Below are 20,196 nucleotides of genomic sequence, written 5' to 3'. Positions count from 1 at the left end.
CCTTTTGTCGCAGGTTATACCCCTCTCTGGATGGCACAGTGGGATTGGGGAATTCTGCCAACTCAAGTGTCTCTGTATCAGGGTAACAGCTCAGGGATGGTCGGTCTTTGTTCAGGAGCTCTTCTTGGGTGGCCACGTCTTCGGTCGTCGTCAGGGTTGAGGAGATCTTCTTACAATGGTGTGCATGCAGCCAATTCCGCTTCCCTTCCACTCGAAGAGCTGTTCGGGTGGTGATCAAGACTTGCCAGGGGCCCGTCCACCGGGGTTCCAGACTCTTTGCACGCTGGAAGTTTCGGATTAAGATGTAGTCGCCGGGTTGGATGTCGTGCCCGGGGCCCCTGGAAGCAACGGGGATGGCCTGCAGCACCTGTTGATGGATAATAGACAGTGTTTTGGTCAAATTGTACAAATAGTCAGACATAAGGACGTCCGGGACGTCGTGGATGGATGTCGGTTTTGGTGCAGACCAGATGCTCATGGGCCGTCCGAAAACGACCTCGTAAGGGGTCAAGTGGTGTTTGGTGGGGGTGGAACGCATTGACAGCAATGCCAGTGGGAGGGCGTCTGGCCATTTCAGTCCTGTGGTAGCCACTATCTTTGCTAGTTTGAGCTTCAGTGTGGCATTATGTCGCTCAACCAGTCCAGCAGATTGGGGGTGGAAGACTGCGTGGAACTTTTGTTTTACGCCCAACCCCTTCAAGATGAGTTGGATAACCTCGGCTACGAAGTGAGGGCCATTGTCACGCCACAAAATTCGACAAAGGCCGTAGCGATTAAAGAATTCCTTCAGTAGTACCTTTGCAGTGGCAATGCAGTGTTGTCACGAGTTGGGTAGGCTTCCACCCATTTGCTAAATGCGCACACGACAACAAGTACATACTTCAGCCCTTGGCATCTTTCTAGCTGGATATAGTCCATCTGTAGGACTTCAAATAGATGATTGGGGACCCCAAACCCTCCCCGGGGTACGACGGTTCCTTTCCCAGGGTTGTGTTGCAGGCATATCAGACATTGTTGGACCAGACGTTTAGCTGAGTCTGTGATTTTGTCATTATACCAAACTTTGGGGACAAGTTCGGTCATAGGGGCAGATCCTATGTGTGCAGGGGAGTGAGCCATGGTCAGTATAGGGATCAAGTGTACGAGTTGGGTAACAACCATTTGTTCGTGTCTTTTGTCCGCCAGCAGCCTTCATCGTCTTTCAATCCCACCCGTGCCCATTCAGTCAATTCGTGTGGTGAGCTGGCCATCTGGATGTCCCTAATAGTCTCCCTAGCGTCTTTCCACTTTTCTGCTTGTGACCTGGTCACATATATGCGTGTCGTCGTCCTATTCTCGGCTGTGGTCCGGGCAGTGATGTCGGCCAGTGCATTCCCCTGCCCAATTATGTCCGTCACCTTTTTGTGTGCCTGGCATTTGATTACAGCAAGTTGTTTGGGAAGAAGGACCGCTTCAGTCAGAGCGGAGACTTGGGCCCAGATGTAGGTACTTCATATTTACCACTTCTTAAATACCGAATTTTACCGATTCGGTATTTAAGAAGTGGTAAATATGAAGGGGGGAGATGTAGGTATTTCCAGATGTGGAAATACCGAATCGTTAAGATTCGGTATTTACCGAATCTGGAAATACCGAATCGGTATTTCCTATTGATTCCTATGGGCTGTGAAGCCCATAGGAATCAATGGACAATACCGATTCTGTAATTACAGAATCGGTAAATACCGATTTTAGCAAGGGTGCGGGGGGTGTCACTTTGACACCCTCTGGCACCCCTGTTGTAGGCTTGTGTGCCATGTGGCACACATACAAGCCCTAAGGGCATGTATGTGTGCCACATGGCACAGGTGTACATGCACCGATGTGCATGTACACCTGCATCGGTATTTTACCATGCAATTGTATTGCATGGTAAAATACCGATTTTCAAAGCCCTGTGTCAATGTGCAACTTGGCACCTACATACCGAAAATGCATTTTCGGTAATTTTACAGACCGGTATATTTACCGATTCGGTAAAATTACCTAAATGCCTGTTTTTTCCACCTACATCTCAAAAACCAATTACCGGTCGGTAACAGCCGAATTCGGCCGTTACCGACCGGTAATTGGCCACCTACATCTGGCCCTAGATCTCCGTGCAGGATGGGTGTGCCGTGTGAGGTCAGGAATCCCCTCTCCTTCCACAGGAGCCCGAAATGATGAACCACCCCGAAGGCATACCGGCTGTCTGTGTAAATATTTGCTGTCGTCCCTGTTGCTAGGATACACGCTCGTGTGAGGGCAATCAGTTCCGCAGCCTGTGCAGATCGTTGCATGATGCGGGCGGTCTCAACTACAGTTTGGGCTGTGGTAACTGCATAAGCAGCTGAGGTGGTGCCATCAGGGAGTTTAATACAGGAGCCATCCACCCATAGCTCTCCGTCAGGATCTGGAAAAGCAGTTTCTCGGAGGTCAACCCTACTCCTGGTCTGTTCGTCCGTGAGGGTCACACAGTCATGTATAGGGGACACATTGGGGTCGTTCTCAGGTAGGGGTAACAAGGTGGCTGGATTCAGTGTGGTGCATCTCTTCAGTGTAATGTGGGATGCAAGCAGAGTTAGTTCGTACCCAGTCAGTCGTGCACTAGTCAGATGCTGCGTCTTAGTCTGGTTTAGGAGGGTGTCAACTGCATGGGGCACTAACACTGTGAGAGCGTTCGAGAGCACGATCCCCTCACTTTGTCGGATAGAGACAGCAGCGGCAGCTACAGCTCGAAGGCAGGCAGGCAAAGCTCTGGCTACGGGGTCAAGAGTGGCAGAGAAGTAGGCACATGGGCGTTGCTTGGGGCCAATGGACTGAGTCAGGACAGACAAAGCACACCCCTCCCTTTCGTGGGTGTAGAGGGAGAAGGGCTTCGTGTAATCGGGGTTCCTAGGACTGGTGCAGAACAGAGGGCGTCTCGTAGTTCTTTGAAGGAGGATTGGCATTCAGGGGTCCAAGGGAGCGGGAAGGGGGTATCTTTAGCCAGCAGGGAAAGTAGTGGTTTCACAATGAGGCTTAAATTTGGCAACCACTGTCGACAGAAGGAGGTGAGGCCTGCCAGGGAGCGGACTTGTTTCTGGGTCTTAGGGACAGGGGTTTCTAGGATGGTCTGAATTCGATCGGGTGTAAGTTTCCTCCCGTCTTTGGACAAGAGATGGCCTAGGTAAGTGACCTGGGGTTGGCAGAATTGCAACTTCTTCTTGGAGACCTTGTGGCCATTATCCGCGAGGAAGTGCAGGAGTTGGATGGTGGCTGTGACTGCAAGTGGAGTGGTGTCAGCCGCCAAAAGGATATCATCGACGTACTGTATCAACACCACTCCATCCGGTAACTGGACCGCGTCCAGCTGTCTCTTGAGGGCCTGGCTATAGATGCTGGGACTTTCAGTGTAGCCTTGGGGTGCTCTACAAAATCTATATGAGCGGGCTTTTAAGGTGAAGCCGAAAAGGTAGCGGCTATCTGGGTGGATGGGGATGGAGAAGAATGCGTTCTTAAGGTCGATTACAGTGAAGGTGGTGGCAGTGGAAGAAATCAGAGTCAGAATGGTGGTGATGTCTGAGACTACGGGGTACTGAGGTACAACTACTTTGTTGACCTCTCGTAGGTCGATGATGAATCGGTACGCTTTCTCATCTCCCTCACCCTGCTTCTTTACAATGGGTAGGATAGGGCTGTTGCAAACATTGCTAACTACTTCCTCTACCACTCCTGCATCTATCAGGGACTGGATGATCTTTACCAAAGCCTTCTCGCCCTCGGGCGATATCCAATATTGTGGGAGTTTTGGGAGCACTGCGTCCTGTCGAACAGTTATATGCACAGGGTTAATCATCAAGCGTCCTATGTCCGAGTCAGTTTTGGCCCATAGATACAGAGGGAGAGTGTCGAGTAGGGACGAGTCAGCATCAGTGATGGAAAACATGTGTCGTGTGGGACAAGGTCTGAGCAGAGTCGGGTTGTCGTACAGAATGACTCGAACTCCATCTTGTGAACACCTATTAGTAGCTCGGAAATGTTTCAATAAGTCAAGTCCCATAATGGCATCGGGGGTGTTGGATGAAAGTAAAAACGTCGTGTCAGTGGTGTTATTATCCAAGTCAAAGGAGATCAGTGTGGACAAGGGATTAGTGGAGGGCGTTCCATCAAAACCTATTCATGTTACGTGTGAGCCAGACAAGGGTGCCCTTGGAATCAGTAGTTTAGATAACGCACTACGTGTTGCACCAGTGTCTACCAAAAATTGAGACTTTGTGCCTAGGACCTTAGCGGTGACATAAGGGCGTTGCTGGTCAACATAGAGCTCGACTGGATCCCTCCCTTGCCCTTGGCAGTCCTATGCGAAGTCGTGGGCATTGTCGTGGTCAGACTGTTGGCACTGGTTCTGTCGGGGACGGTCAAACGTGTTCGGTCTGCCTGGCCTGTTGTTGTTGGTGTCGTTTGTGTACCCTCGTCCCTGTCCTCTATTTCTTGGCCCACCCGCTACGTCTCTTGTGTCCCTATTTTTGTTTGCTTCTTGCAGAACCGGACACTGGGATTTCCAATGACCGAATCCCTTGCAAAACGCACACTGGTTCTCGTCGATGTCTTTACGTCCAGCATAGGGTGTGGATGTACGGTCTCTAGGGGGTGGATTTCTAGGAGCATTCGATTGGTAGCTTCCTTTGTACAGCTCCCTTCCTATAGTCACCCCTTGCAACTGAGCAATCATCACCCTTTCCTTCAGGTCCTTTTTCTTTTTCTCAGTCGCCCTATCATTCTCGTTCTTTTGATGCTCATAGTACTGGGCCATCTGAAGGATAGCCGCAGGTTTGGAGGCCGCCCAGCTACTCTCGCTAGTCTGCAGCTTCTGTGAGACTTCTTGTGACAGACCTTTGACATAATTTTGGACAAACAGGTGATGTCCGGTCGCAGTGGTCATGTCCTGGCCACTGTAATCGGAAAACACTGTCTCAAACCGGGAGAAGTATTCCGATACGTCTTCCTGGGGTTTCTGGCGGCAGGCCGTTACTATCGACCAATCCACCTTCTTTTCTGGGATCAGGGTTTTCAATTTCTGCACGATCTTGTCTGGGAGGTCCAAAATGGATTTCAAAGGTTTCTGTCCAGGCTCTCGTTGTTTATCTATGCCATCGAGTTGTGACCAGGTATGTCCGAACAGCTGAAGGTGGTCGACTTTCCGGATTTGCTTCCACACATCAGCAGGCAGACATAGCCCGAAAAACAAATCGATGTCCGCTAGGGTCATAATCGTCGAACCTAAGGCTGTGCCTAATTCCGTGTAAAAGGCAGTGGGGTTCTTTCGTAAATCAGGCAAGGACTTTCGGAAAGTCAATATGTCTTACCGATCCCATGGTTGGTAGACCCAGTTATAAACTACCCTCCCTCTTGCATCTTGGTGGTTAATGTCATCATGTGTTCCCTGTCCTCGTGGGGGAACCCAATAGGGAGCGGCCTCCTTTATAGGCATCATCGTGTCAGTTTTCTCTGTTCGGGGTTCGGTCACCACAGGAGTCGTAGTGTTAGTTCCTAGTCTTTGTTCCGTGAGGTGGCGGAAAACTTCAAGCGTACGCGTGAAGAGGTCCGTCACATCACACTCGCCTTCATCTCCAATGTCAACTTTCCTATACAGAGTTGTTAGGCTCTCAGGGCCTTTGTCTTGGTATCGGTCCTCATAGGTATTAAGGGTATGATAACAAAATCGCACGACAAAGTGCCATCTGTGCCTGTTGGCATATGAATTGTACATATCCGTTACGTATTCTTCACTCTCTTTTCGTTCCACCAGTGTCTTTACAACCTTATCGATCCCTGCTCGTTCATCTTTGCTTAATCGGTTAATTCTAGCGGAGTCTGTCTTTCTAGCTTCAGAGTCATCTAATGTTACTGCTTGCACTGTGCTGAGTACAAGGGGCTCGGCCGGCGCGGAGGCCGTGAGGACCGAGGTTCTGGCACTAGTCTCACCTGTACTTGGGTGCTGCGGGTGCTGTACTAAGGGTTGGGAAGGTGCATATGGAGGGGGCATGTAGATGATTGGGGGACCTAGTAATAAATCATTGTTCGCTCGTTGTTTCGAGGGTAACTCAGGGTAGAGCGTAGAGGGTGTTCTAACGGGACATTGGCCCGATGTTTCAGACTCTTGCTTCTGCTTGACTTCCTCTCTCTCCTTTATCTCTTCCTCTAACCTTTTAGCGGCTAGGTGAGCTGCTTTCCGTAGCTCTTTTTCTAACCTAACTTCGTTTCTCTTTTTCCGTTGCTCTGCTTCTTTGCGCCACATGCCGAGACTATCAAGCATAGTGGGCGTTGTCTTATTGTTACGTAGGGCTGTTTCCAGCACATTTATTTTATCGTTATCAAAGGATCCTATTAGTGGCCACTGACTTTCCTGATCCTTTCTTGTGTATTTGTGCCATAGCTTACTATAAGCCACGGCGACTAATCCATATTTAGTGAACATGTCCTTATTAGGGGTGCCTTCCAGTGGAGTTGGATGGTTCATCTCTAATAAGCGGTCCGGGCTGAAGCAACTACCGATTAGTGGGGAGAAGATAGGCATGACAGATTACAAAGGGGGACAAAGGTCCGCACTACCTATCCTTCACTACTTGCAAAGACTAGGCAGAATATTTCTATTCTACGTTATTTGCAAACAGAGAATATCTCAAAAGAACCAACTTCAAACAATCAATGTTCGGACAATCAATCAATCAGTGGGGAGAAAAATAGGCACGACAGAATACAAAGGGGGAAAAAGGTCCGCGTTACCTACCCTTCACTATCTGCAAAGGGAGAGGGAATATTCCTATTCTTCCCCGTTTGCAGGCAGAGAATATCTCAAAAACATGCAATGAGCAATAATAGTATTTTTCAAACAATCAAACAATCGTTTCGCAATTTGTCGTGTTACACGACCTTACCCGGACCGCATGGCCAGTTTCTCGTCTTCCGCTTCCAGCGCCCGATCGTCCTCTATTTTCCGTGATTTCCGTGGCACTCCTGATGGTTCCCAGTCAGGACCGTAGATCACTCGAGAGAGGTCTGTTCGGAACCGGTGAAGTTCGGATGATCGGCTACCAGACGAGGGTCTATCGGGCAGGTGCACTCCCGATCGTTGCAGTCGTTCACTCTGTCGTCAGGACCTCTCCCACTGGATCCATGTCTCGCTGATGGGCCCCACGTTTGGGACGCCAATTGTAAAAGGGTAGGCAGATTTCGATCGATAACCTTTAAGTATTGCCCGGCGTTAGTCGCCTCTTATACCACTAGAGATTTATCAAACAAAGAGGCAGGCGCTGGAGACTGGTAGGCAGGAAAAAGAAGTTTATTCCGACAGAGCAGAACACGTCAAATCAGACAACGGGGTATCTTCTCGAGGTGCTCTAACCGCATCTCTGAGGCCTGGCCTCTTATACACAAGTTTATGGCTTTATTGCATGAAACACATTCTTGTTAATACTTTGAAGTACGGAAAGACATCCTTGGAATCCCCCTTTCGAGCCCGTTCCCACACACATTTACAGTAGAAGTCCCCACCCCGATCTCAGTAGGTGATGACTGTCGCGCAGCTGGATATTCCTCCGATTCCCGGAATGTGTGCGGCTGATCGGATCTCATGGGGTGGGGGCTTTGATCAGTCATAGATCCTTTGAAGAGGGACAGCTTCCTACTGTATGGGGCAATAAACTGTATCCGTAGGGACAGGTGGTGGCCTGGGATCGGATCTGACAATCGGGCACAGAGGAAAGGGGGTTTCATCAAAGGATGTGTGATCACAAAAGGGATGGGGGGTGTTGTTAGTCGGGCACGGGATGTGGTTCCATGGCAGGGCCGCGCTGAAGGGGGAGGTTTATGGCTCAAGTATGTGAGAGCGGGGGCTGTCAGTGCGCGGGGGATGCTTGCGAGGTCAGAGAGAGAGAGAGAGAAGACGCACTGGCTATCGGCAGTGGGCAGAGGGGCCATGGCATTCAAAATGGCTGCTACTTACACGCACATATGAGCCTGAAAAGGGACAAGATGGCGCCGATAATGTTTACGTCGCAATCTAGATTTTAACAGCTAAAGCCATACCAAGAAACATCAGAATATTCCATCCCCATTTGGATAGCAGTCCCCAAATCCATCCTATCAACGACCATTTCCCTTCGTCTACATGTATAGACTCAGCGGACTTATGCAACTTCAAGATGGCTTGGTACACTGTCGGGGCGTTATCTGGTATGAAAACGCAGCAACTAGACCCGATCAATTTACATACCCCACCTCTATCTGCGAGTATAATATCTAAAACAAAACGGTTCTGTAATGTCATAAGACGATCCGCTTGAAGCTCAGCTGTAATATTACTAAGGGCACCTGCAGTTTCATTTATAGTGGCCTCGACCACACTCGTAAGCTGACGAATATTCCTACTATTAGCCATAGGACCCCAAAAGGGCAGGAAACCCTTAAAGAAGTCTCCAACTTCTTGTGCAACAGTATCTTTTGCATCAATAACAACTCTACCATATCTTGTCTTATGGTAATTAAAAGCAGCTGTATAGGTAGGGGGAAGCAAAAATGCCACATAACATGTGCCTGAGAAATCAGGAGGCAACCATGTGTAAGCTCTGTCATGACAAACAAAATACGTGCCTTTAGCTGGCACGAACGGTGGAGACTTCTGGGACGTATAGACATAGGTGTGAACACACATACTCTTACCAAGCTGAGCTCTCGGATTCTGACCATTACCTTACAGACAAAAATGACCTCGGTGGGGTACAATCCAAATAGGAGGAGATCTTTTCTGTCTCTCCTTTTCTGTCAGACTAATGCTATATCTCGTCTTGTTCCAACCAACATATGCTCGTACCTCATCTTTCGGGATAGCATTATACGCATCAATATCTCTGATCAGATCTACTATTCCCTGTATCAAGGCATTATTACTTGCATTATCTTTGACGGAACGTACAGGAGATGCTTCATTAGCATAGATAAACATTGCTTGGAGTGCCCATACTGACCCATTAGGCGAAAAAGGCGAAACCAAATATGGCATTCCCTTATCTGTCGTATACGGCATAAGACCACAAACCCAACAATTCGTGGTATTTACGACTAGCTGATGCTGATGCAACATCTGTATAAACGAATTGTTCACAAATTCCTATCTTCGTGTCTGTTCATGTTCAGGCAACGTATGAAATTCATGTGGAGAAACAGTAGAGAAAGAAAGAGTAGGTTGGGGTGTAGATGCAAGCGTCTGTTGTGTAACATAGACAATCCAACCCGCACAAGCTAACGTAATATTCAAAAGCATTAGAAAACACAATATCAAAAAACACTTGCTACGAATCAACATACATATTTTCACTTTAGGATCAATTCTCTTAACACCCTTATCAGACTCAAAAAACTCCATCCTCTAACGTGCTGCTCACGGCTATTACCTTCTTCACTTAAGTGTGCGTCAAGATCGTACTAACGACCATGAACCACAGACCTTTCATCAATACGCGTCTCACCTCTTAAGGCTGTACCGCGACCCTGCAGCGGAGTCCGGATGGTGACTCGAAAAAGGAAAAAAATGTTAAAAAGTCTCTTGATCTGACAAGGTGTAATTACCTACATAAAAAATTCAAATTTTATTTGTCTATTGATTCACTCTTTCTTGGTCTTAGATTGTAGCGCTCTTTGCCAGGCACAGTTTGCTCTTGAAAAAGGATTTCCGGATTCGTTGTGTTGAGTCTTAAATGTGAAGGCACAGCAGCTTGCAGAATTTCATCGTCCTCGCGTTCTGACTGAGTCCATGTCAAATGTGCATCACTAAAAGGTACAAATCTAGGAACTCTCTCACATTCGGAATCAGCTATACCATCCCTCACCCACTTGTCATACGGTAAGGGCAAAGGAACCTTTTTACAATGGGTAGCATGTACCCAATTCTTTTTACCAGCTACTATAACAGCAGTTCTAGTAACTAATAGGACCAAATGTGGTCCAGTTCATCTCGGCTCCAAGTTCTTAGTTCGTTGAAAGTTCTTCGTCAAAACGAAATCACCAGGTTGAATCGTATGGCCTGGATCTGCAGTAGCTGTCTGCAAACTGTCATGAACCTGTTGGTGGAGAACACGTAATTTAGCAGTCAAGTCATGTAAGTAATCCACCAACATAGGGTACTCAATATCACTGTATTTTTTAGGACGAGGCACATCCCAAACATTCGCCGGACGACCAAAAACGATTTCGTATGGGCTAAGTCCCACACGAGAATGCACTGTTGTCCTTGTTGACAAAAGAGCCAACGGCAAGGCATGTGGCCATGTAAGACCAGTGCTCGATTGTATCTTAGCTAGCTTCAACTTTAGGGTACCATTATAGCACTCGACAAGTCCAGCAGACTGGGGGTGATTCGCAGCATGGAATTTCTGATTGATACCCAAACCAGCGCACACTTTCTTCATGATTTGACCCACAAATTCACTCCCATTGTCGCTCCATACAATTCTCGGCAAACCAAATCTAGTGAAGTACTCCTTGAGCAAAACCTTGGCTGTAGACAAGGCAGTATTATTCTTTAGGGGGTAAGCCTCTATCCATCTGGAAAAGGCGCAAACAACCACAAGGACATACTTCAAATTGTTACATCTCTCCATGTGAATGTAATCTAGCTGTATCACCTCAAACGGATACGTCGGAGGAGCAAAATGACCAGCTGGAGTTGGAGTTCCCTTTCCAGGATTATACTTCAAACAAATCATACAATGCTTCACCACATTTTCAGCACATTTCGGAATTCCAGCATTCTGCCATACTGGAGCCAACAACTTGCATACTCCCTTCGAACTAATGTGAGCCATTCCATGAGCCATAGTAACCACTGGGAGCACATACGCATCTGGCAACAACCATCGCTGGTGTTCTGACAACTCAGTACACTAGGATGTATACATTACATCCTTGTAGCCCATGTATTAGAAATAAATATTTAACAATTTTTCTATGTTTCCTTTTTATTTTTAGAAAAAGAGATTTTTGAGATATTTATACAAAATTAAAAACAATATATTATATAGACATTCAAATGCATATACATTAACATGCATTTGAATGCCTATATAATATATTGTTTTTAATTTTGTATAAATATCTCAAAAATCTCTTTTTCTAAAAATAAAAAGGAAACCTAGAAAAATTGTATTTTGGTTGTTAAATATTTATTTCTAATACATGGGCTACAAGGATGTAATGTATACATCCTAGTGTACTGAAAGGCTGTTCTACCAAGGGATTCCCCCTTTTTTTCACTACTGACTAGTACCCTAATCCCCTGGTTGCACGGTGTCTCTCTCTTAATTTTACACGTTCTGACAACTCAACCCAACAACCTGTCGGATCCAACATCCCCGTAGTTTCTCTCCACACACTCACTTGTTTTTCCGTAGCTTCAGCCTGAATCATCTTCACACTTTCTATTGTGTCTTCACACATTCCACCAGCCATAACCCAATTAGCAAGGCCTGCAACATACATTCGGCTCATCATGTCTTCCGCCGTTTCTTTCGCAACTTCATCCGCAAACGCATTTCCTCGACCCACATCATCCACAACTTTCTTATGCGCACTACACCTCACAATTGCAATCTGCTTTGGGAGAGTAAGTGATTCCAGAAGTTCATTCACTAACTGTCCATGCTGAATTTTCGTACCATGGGAAGTAAGAAATCCTCTCTCTCTCCACAAACGTCCGAAACTATGGGCAACACCAAACGCATACTGGCTATCAGTATAAACATTCACTCGCTTTCCTTCTGACAACACACACGCTCTAGTCAATGCAATCAACTCTGCTGCTTGCGCAGAATTCTGTGCTATACGTGCTGTTTCAACAACTGTATGTAAAGTTGTGACAGCATATGCTGCAGTCGTCTCACCATTCGGAAGCTTGAAACACGAACCATCTACCCATAGGGTACCATCAACATTCGTAAGAGGAGTATCTTTCAAATCAATTCTAGCCTTCGTTTCCTCCTCTGTCCGGAGAAAGCAATCATGCTGTTCCTGAACATCTGTATCTGCAGAAATCGGCAACAACGTAGCTGGATTCGACACATTGCATCTCTTGATGTGCACATGGCTAGCCAAAAGCGTCAACTCATAACCTGACAAACGTGCACTAGTAAGGTGCTGTGTCTTGGTCCTGTTCAATAAAGTATCCACTGCATGTGGGACCATCACAATCAACGTATTATCCAATACCAAACCAGCAGACTGTCGGATAGAAACAGCCGCTGCCGCTGTAGCTCTCAAACAGCTCGGCAACGCCTTAGCTACCGGATCTAACGTCGCTGAAAAATACGCACATGGACGCTGCTTGTCTCCAAATTGTTGTGTCAACACTGACAATGCACAACCTTCTCTCTCGTGCACATACAACGTGAAAGGCTTACTGTAGTCCTGAGTACCCAACACCGGGGCAGAACACAAGGCATCACGTAATTCAGAAAAACTTTTCTGACATTCGTCAGACCAAGGAAGTGGATGCGGAGTATCTTTAAGAGTCAGCACTAACAGAGGTTTCGCTAACAGGGAAAAATTCGGAATCTACTGTCTACAATACGACGTAAAACCTAAAAAGGCACGCATTTCTCTCTGTGTGGATGGCACACTCATTTGGGCAATCGCTTGAATTCGTCTGGGGTCAATCGCCTTCCCTCCTTCGACAAGAGATGACCTAAGTAGGTTACTTCTTGGCGGCAATATTGTAACTTTGAAGGTGATACTTTATGATGAAGGTCAGACAAATGACGTAACAAACAAAGAGTAGCCTCTTTACAAATCTCTTCGTCATCAGCAGCAATCAGCAGATCATCAACATACTGAATAAGAGTAGCACCAGAAGGCAACACAAAACCATCAAGCTGAGTTTTCAACGCCTGACTATAGATGGAGGGACTTTCACAATAACCTTGAGGTGCGCGCTTAAACCGGAAGCTTCGGCCTCCTAAAGAGAAGCCAAAAATATCTCTACTCTCCTCAGCGATCGGAATACTGAAGAAAGCATTCTTCACTCAATGACATAAAACCAAGCAGCCGAAGCAGGAATCAGAGTCAACAAGGCAGTGATATCAGGGACAACAGGAAACTGTGGCACAACAATTTTGTTGACCTCTCAAAGGTCGATCACAAACCGATACACAGGTGACTGAGAAGCATCAGTACGCTTAAGGACAGACAAAACAGGACTGTTACACACATTACCTCCCGTTTCTTCAACTACACCCTTCTCAACCAAATCATAGACAATCGCTAAAAGAGCTCTCTCGCCATCGCTAGATATTTTATATTGCGGAATACGAGGTAGCCTAGCATTCGACTTAAGGGTAACAACATATAGTGGAATCTGCAAAAGGCCAACATCATTTGGACCTGTAGCCCAAAGCGTATCAGGAAGCGAACGCAATTCCAGTGGAAGGCAATCTTTAGACAAATACATTGGAGAAACCACTTTCTTACCCACGGTAAGATGTACTCCTGAAGGAGAGCAATGTAATGTCGCATACAATCTTTTCAGCAAGTCCAAACCCAACAGATTCTCACCACAACCAGTCGTTAGATTAAGTGGAGCTTCCAATTCACAAGGACCAATAGAAAGGGACAAAGGACTAGAAACCGGATTACGAACTGGCGCGTCTGAAAATCCTACTGAAACATTGGTCAAGCCAGACAAAGGTGCGCCAGGAAGTTTAGAGTGCATGATAGAACTTTTCATCGCACCAGTATCCAAAAGAAAAGGTTCTACCACACCTGATGTAATCACTTCAACATAAGGTCCACTCTGATCTACTGGAACTGACACTACTCCCTCACTTTGTCCATGGCTGTCCTAGTTATCATTATAACCATCACTCTCACCTTCGACACAGTAATCCTCAGCATAGTACTGGGCAGACCGACCAGTTGGAACATTCTGTCTGTGGAAATAATTTGCAGAATTCTGAGGGGAAAAGGAACGCTCATTCTGGGGAAACACACCACGTCCCCTATCCCTAGGAGCTTGCTGGAAACCACCACGACCTCTCTGACCAGATACACCATTCGCACGCTGTAACAAAGCTGGGCAACTATTCTTGAAATGACCTTCCTCTCTGCAGTAAGCACACCGATTAGGACCTGGAAAGAATTGCGGAGCGTAAGGCTCAGGCTTCTGTAACAATCTCTGAAACTGTGGAGGTTGCTGAAACTGAGGCTGAATAGGACGAGGCGGATAAGCTTGCTGCAAAAGAACTTTCGTCTTTAGGTCTTTAGTTTTCTTCTCTGCTTTATCCTTCTCATCTTTATCCCTATTCTCATAATATTGTGCAGTAGCCAATATCTGGGCCGACGAAGAAACAGCCCATGAACTCTCAGAGTCCTTCAACTTATTAGAAAGTTCGGGAAGGAAATTAAAGACAAATTTGTCCACAAACAACTTTTGACCACCTTCCGTACTCATATCCTGACCACTATGATCGATAAACGTCTCCTCAAACCTAGTGAAGAAATCGGACACACTCTCGTCTTTCTTTTGTTTGCATGCTGCTAACTTATCCCAATTCACTCGTAAAGGAGGCATCATTGTTTTCATCAAATTAATAATCATACCATGTAAATCTGCAACTAAGGGTTCAGGTTTAGAACCTCCTACCTGTCGACCATCCGCAGCAGTAATATTCGCCCACGTATCTCCTAACTCTGGCGCATGATCCTCATGACGGATCTTCGCCCACAAAGGTTGCGGGACTACATTACCCATCAACATATCGATATCAGCTAAATTCATAATACACGCATCAACTGTCTGGGACAATTCCTTGTAATAACCAGCAGGATTCTTACGGGGGTCAGGTAAGGTCTGCTTAAGAGCCAAGACCTCTGCTCCCTTCCAAGGAACATGTACCCACACTCGCTGAAAATGGGCCTCTGCAGCCGCAATACTCAAATTAACATTAGCCTGAACTGCATCTCTCCATACAGGAGGAACCTCTCTCATAGGATACTGCTTCACTTTCCTCCTAACAGAGGAATCAGGTTTGTGCAATGTCTGAGGCGGGAGCCTAGAACTGAAAGCAAGTATCGTCTCTACGGCATCTGTGACATCGGATTCCACTTTAGCAAATTGTGACTGAACATCGAGCACATCCTGTGGAATCGGACCCAACTCATTATCTTCCCATTCCTGACACAGAAAGGTACACATTACATCAAAAACATACCTTTGCTTGGGCGGATCCCACTGAAAGAAAACATCCATAACCGCTGGCAAATCATACCTGGAACCATTTGAAATCCATCTACGAGCCAACAAATCCAATACTGTCCGTTCCTCGGAACTAGGAAGCTGACTACGACTCTGCTTACGTTCCGAAACAGGGGTCATATTCAGTGACCCAAACAATGGAGGCAACAGATTAGCAACAGTCTCAGTCATTCGTTTTTGAGCAGAAGGAGAAGAAGCAGACATAAGAACAGGAGAATGAATATTTTGAGGTGACAAAGGCATAGAAACAGAAGTAGCAGGAGTCGGAGATACAGGAATGTAAGGTACAAGAGCTTGAGGCAAAGCTGGTAGCAAAGCTGGCGACCCTAGAGGGGGTTGCGCAGTAGGAGGGAGAACCATCTGTGGAGCACCGGGTGGCTGAACAACAGCAGGAGGTTGAACAACAAAGGGTAGAACAACCGGGGGTAATGGAGGCGCAGTAGCACCCTGCACATAAGGGGGTGGCAATCTCAGTAAATGAGAGATCAAAGGATCTTTTTCAGGATCTTCAATCACTTTCGGAGGAGAAGACGGCAAGGCCGGATAACATTTATCTATGGCCATGCAACGCTGTCTATCTGAGACTTCACTCGCACGCTCTTCTCCATCTTCCCTAAACTGCCTAGCAGCTTGTAGTACTGACATATTCTTATCTTTCCTATCTCTCTTTGCTTGTTTAATTTCTCAAACATCGCCGGCCGGGCTTTCTTCTTAAATAGCGCAACTTCCAGATTATCTAAAATATTTAATTTGAAACTACCATGTTGGGGCCATCGTAAAACACCATCTTTCTTCGTATAGCGGACCCACACTTCGTTAGAAGTAATAGGACCCACTCCGTGTTTTGAATAGAGCTCATAAGTCGGAGTTGCAACCGGAGGTATCGGACACGAATCCTCCAATTCGGAATCCCTGTTGCAACCACAACTAAACCATTTCTAATTTTGCTAAAACCAGGCATCTTATAGCTCACTAATCTAGCTTCAAACTTCAAGGGGTTAGCAACTGTCGATGCACTCGCAAATATACGAGCCCCTCGGCTTCGATTGTTGCAGCAACCGAATCAAACAAAACCAAGAACCAAAACAAAGTCGTGGGAGCGATCGACTTATACTTAACCAAAATATCTGTCACGCCACCAGAAGACCGTCTATCGGCTCGCTCTACAAAGAATCAATCGAGGGTCTAAGACAGGGCGACAGTCAGGGCAGCAATCCTTCGTAGCCGTCGGAAAGCGGGAAGCCTCGCAGAAAACACCTTCGGTCCACGTCGACATGCAGGGTCGATGAAGTGGCGGCCTTCCTCCAGAATTTCCTCACGTGGCTCCTCACGATCCTCGGACTGGGACCGGTACCGCTGAAGTCGCCCACCGTTGGGCGCCAACTGAAGAACCGGGTTTTTCAGAATCCAGCGGCGACAGGGACACGCCCAAAGTCTTCGGGTTCCCCTGTCCTGGCAAACAGAGACACGGAATACTTATAGGTGGCGTCAGAGATCAAATGTATTAGCTGCAGCTAGAAACAGTAAACCAAGCAATACAACACGGTGTACACCTCAGGAGACTGCTCAACTTTCGTAGAGCAAGATATCACTTTTTATCCTCTTTTTGGTTAATTATGAATGCACACCCACTGCGACAAATTCTGACGAATTAAATACATTTTCCCACACATTATTACATTCCAAAAAGCTCCCTTTACATCGTACCAACCCACAAGTTAATTTTTAGGACTGTCCCAAATTCGATTACCTCAAGCCGGACAAACCCATAATTGAAAGCACTACCCATGTAATGAAAAGTCGTAAGGAAAGAAACAATTCAGATGTTGAGTAGGATAAGATATGTGCAAGGAACTAAAAGTTAACGATATCCTGAACATTGATTGGCAATTTTAGACACCGATCAGCTAGAGAAATTGGCTTTGTGAAAGGGTCAGTTTCAGGTGATGGGGTCAGCATCTTGCAGTTAACTCGCAAGTCGAAAAGGCCTAGTTAATACATACATGAACAACGAAGCCCATGCAACTTTGTTCATTCGTTTACCTCCACGGCCTACGTGAGGGCAACACAAAATGGCGTCACGAACAATGCAAACAAAATGGAGTCCGGTCCCGAAAACCACAGAACCTCAACATACATGCCAACATTTTAGAAGTGGGAGATTTTTAGAAAATAATCTGAAGAATATATTTCTCCCTTTGACTTCTCAATACATACATGGAACACAACAAAATCAACACAAATAGAAGATTTCCAACTGACAGCAGCAGGACTTTGAGGATGCTGACTTTGAATATCGCAAACCCAAGTAGATGATGAATGGAGCCCTGAAACTTTTCAGTTACTCCCCCCCCACTCACAGATCTGGGTTGAATCCATCATCTTTCTTTAGCTTACTTTGCCTCCCCAGACTTTGAATATCACCTAAGCCAGAATGTTATCAAAATCTGCATATATGTTAACTCATACACCTAAACATTTATCTCCGAACTTAAGCACCCACTAGAGAACTGTCTGTAACCTCTATGTCACTCATGCCTCAACTGTTCATGTTCTCTGAGCGATAAAAGCTTGTGTAACTCTGCCATGCTGGATTTGTTCTGAGGAAATGGAAGATTGACCTTATTGCCTTCTGTGAGAGAGGGAAGCTTGCTTTGCTACTGTCGATCCTCTGTTCATTGAAGTTGGGAAGCTTGCACTATTTCTGACCATGGTATAATTGTTTTATGAAGAGGGGTGTTTCCACTGCTGTTTCCCCATCTTTTAAAATGCAAATGAGATTTTGAATGTACTTGCCTAACATACTCAAGCCAGTCAGAATCTTTTGTTGGGCCCAGGACAAAAATGAGTAGTGGGACCTTGACTCAGGGACCCTGATTTTAGTCACAGTTTCACAGCTTGACCAAACCCTGTGCCCCTGGGCTATTACTTTCTTCCCTCTGCCTCCTTTTATGTGATCATCACATTTGAGAGCACCTTGAAATAATTCACTTCATAATCTGCACTGTACATAAGTCTTTCTCTTGCATGTTTTAACAGACCATAATGTTGCTTAATCTATCACATCAATAAAGGCCTTATGTAGGCGGCAGAAGACAATCTACTCACGCGGCAGCACCTGTAGCCCGTGCTGCACTTGTTCAAGCTGGGTGCTTTAGGTTCCAGGCCAAGGATGTGTTCGGGAATAGTGCCAATAATTCGCTATTTTCCTTTTATAAGTATCTCTTGACACTTTTAATGGTTGCTGAGGGCATTGTTTTCTAAAGAAGGAAGAAGCTGGATGCAAAAAATATCAAAAAGGGTATTACGATTCTGGCCCCATGTTACTAAGAAACCATTGTGGAGAGTATTTCTGATCCACAGCATGCAGCAGTGAAAAGCGAATTCGTTGGTGTGACCATCTGCCCCGGCTGGGGTGAGCCACGACTTGCATGCGAGGCATTAGCGACAGAGATTTGAAATGAGTGCTTTTGAGCAGTGACTGGTCCCACCATAAGTGGTATTCAAAGGCTTAGCTTCGGGGGGAGGGGGTGTTACCGCCCCCCCCCCCACCCCACAAATGCATTTTGTGATAAATAGTTGGGTACAGTTGCTTTCAGTCGGATATTGTGAGATGCCAGTCGAATTAATTTTAACATACATGTAGAAAAAAACACACACAATCTCTCCCTCCCTGTTTTGAAAGTCCTCAAAAATAATGGTTATTTCACGAAATGTTGAGTTTTCACTCAGTTCTCCTACTAATTCGCATTCCTCTGGGAGAGGTGTGGCGCCGCGGCCAGGGCGACTGACGCTGGAATCTGGGGATCAGGGTTCGATCCCCGGCTCCGGCGGCAGGTTAGCTCAGCACCATGTGACTCTGGGCAATAGCTCGCTTAATCTTCCCGACGCCCCCCAGCGCCTAGAGACCCTTACGGGTGATTGTGCGCTTTACAAATGTGGATTATTATTATTATTATCTCCCTTTCCACTGCCCTTTAGGCCCCTTCCAAGTACTCTGCTTGTCGCATAATGTATTTAAACATTATATGCCAGCCTGATTGTCCACAAATCTGAAGCTCGCACCCATTACACCCCTGGTGGTAGTTGACTCATCTCCGTGGGAGACAGTCAAGACGGAAAAGTACAGATTCCTTCAATTTCGGCCCCTCGTAACAAATCTTCACTTTTTTTTGCAAAACTATTAATTTTGCCCACTCTGTTGGGCATTGCTTTCATTTTCTGATATTTCGCCTACGAGTTGAACTCTTATTTGCACATTTTTGGCTTTGCATTGTAATGTCACCACACAGCTACATTTTTTCAATGATTCTTACATGCATTAGTCATGATTAAGTGCAACACTAATAACAGGCAGTTAACATCAACCTGCCCTAAGGTAAGGAGTTTTGAAATAGTTATCCTTCGAAGTGTCCCCGTAGGTTGTTCTCTATGCTTAATATGTAAAGAATTGCAAAAAACACAGTTGATGGACAGAATGTAGAACAATGTCATACATTCACCCCAGTACAAGGATCTGGGCCTAAATCCATCGTTTTTTTGCACTCCACACCACCCTGGGTTAGACACTGGCTATATGCAAATCAGCTCTGACCCTGTGCCTCATGGGAACAGTCCAGTCCGAACTACCAAGCCATGTCTTTCCCAGACCGGAATCAAGCATCCAAGGACCGGTTTCTGGCTATCAGCCTTCATTCAGCCTGGATAGCTTGACTCCAGTGTTGTGGAGAGCCTGGGACTCACGTCTGAGCATACCCAGCCCACTCGGGGTGAAAATTGCAAAAAACACAGTTGATGGACAGAATGTAGAACAATGTCATACATTCACCCAGTACAAGGATCTGGGCCTAAATCCATCGTTTTTTTGCACTCCACACCACCCTGGGTTAGACACT

The sequence above is a fragment of the Lissotriton helveticus genome, chromosome 1_1 (assembly GCF_964261635.1).
Source record: "Lissotriton helveticus chromosome 1_1, aLisHel1.1, whole genome shotgun sequence".
Lineage (NCBI taxonomy): Eukaryota > Metazoa > Chordata > Amphibia > Caudata > Salamandridae > Lissotriton > Lissotriton helveticus.
Note: the sequence above shows the minus strand (reverse complement) of the source record.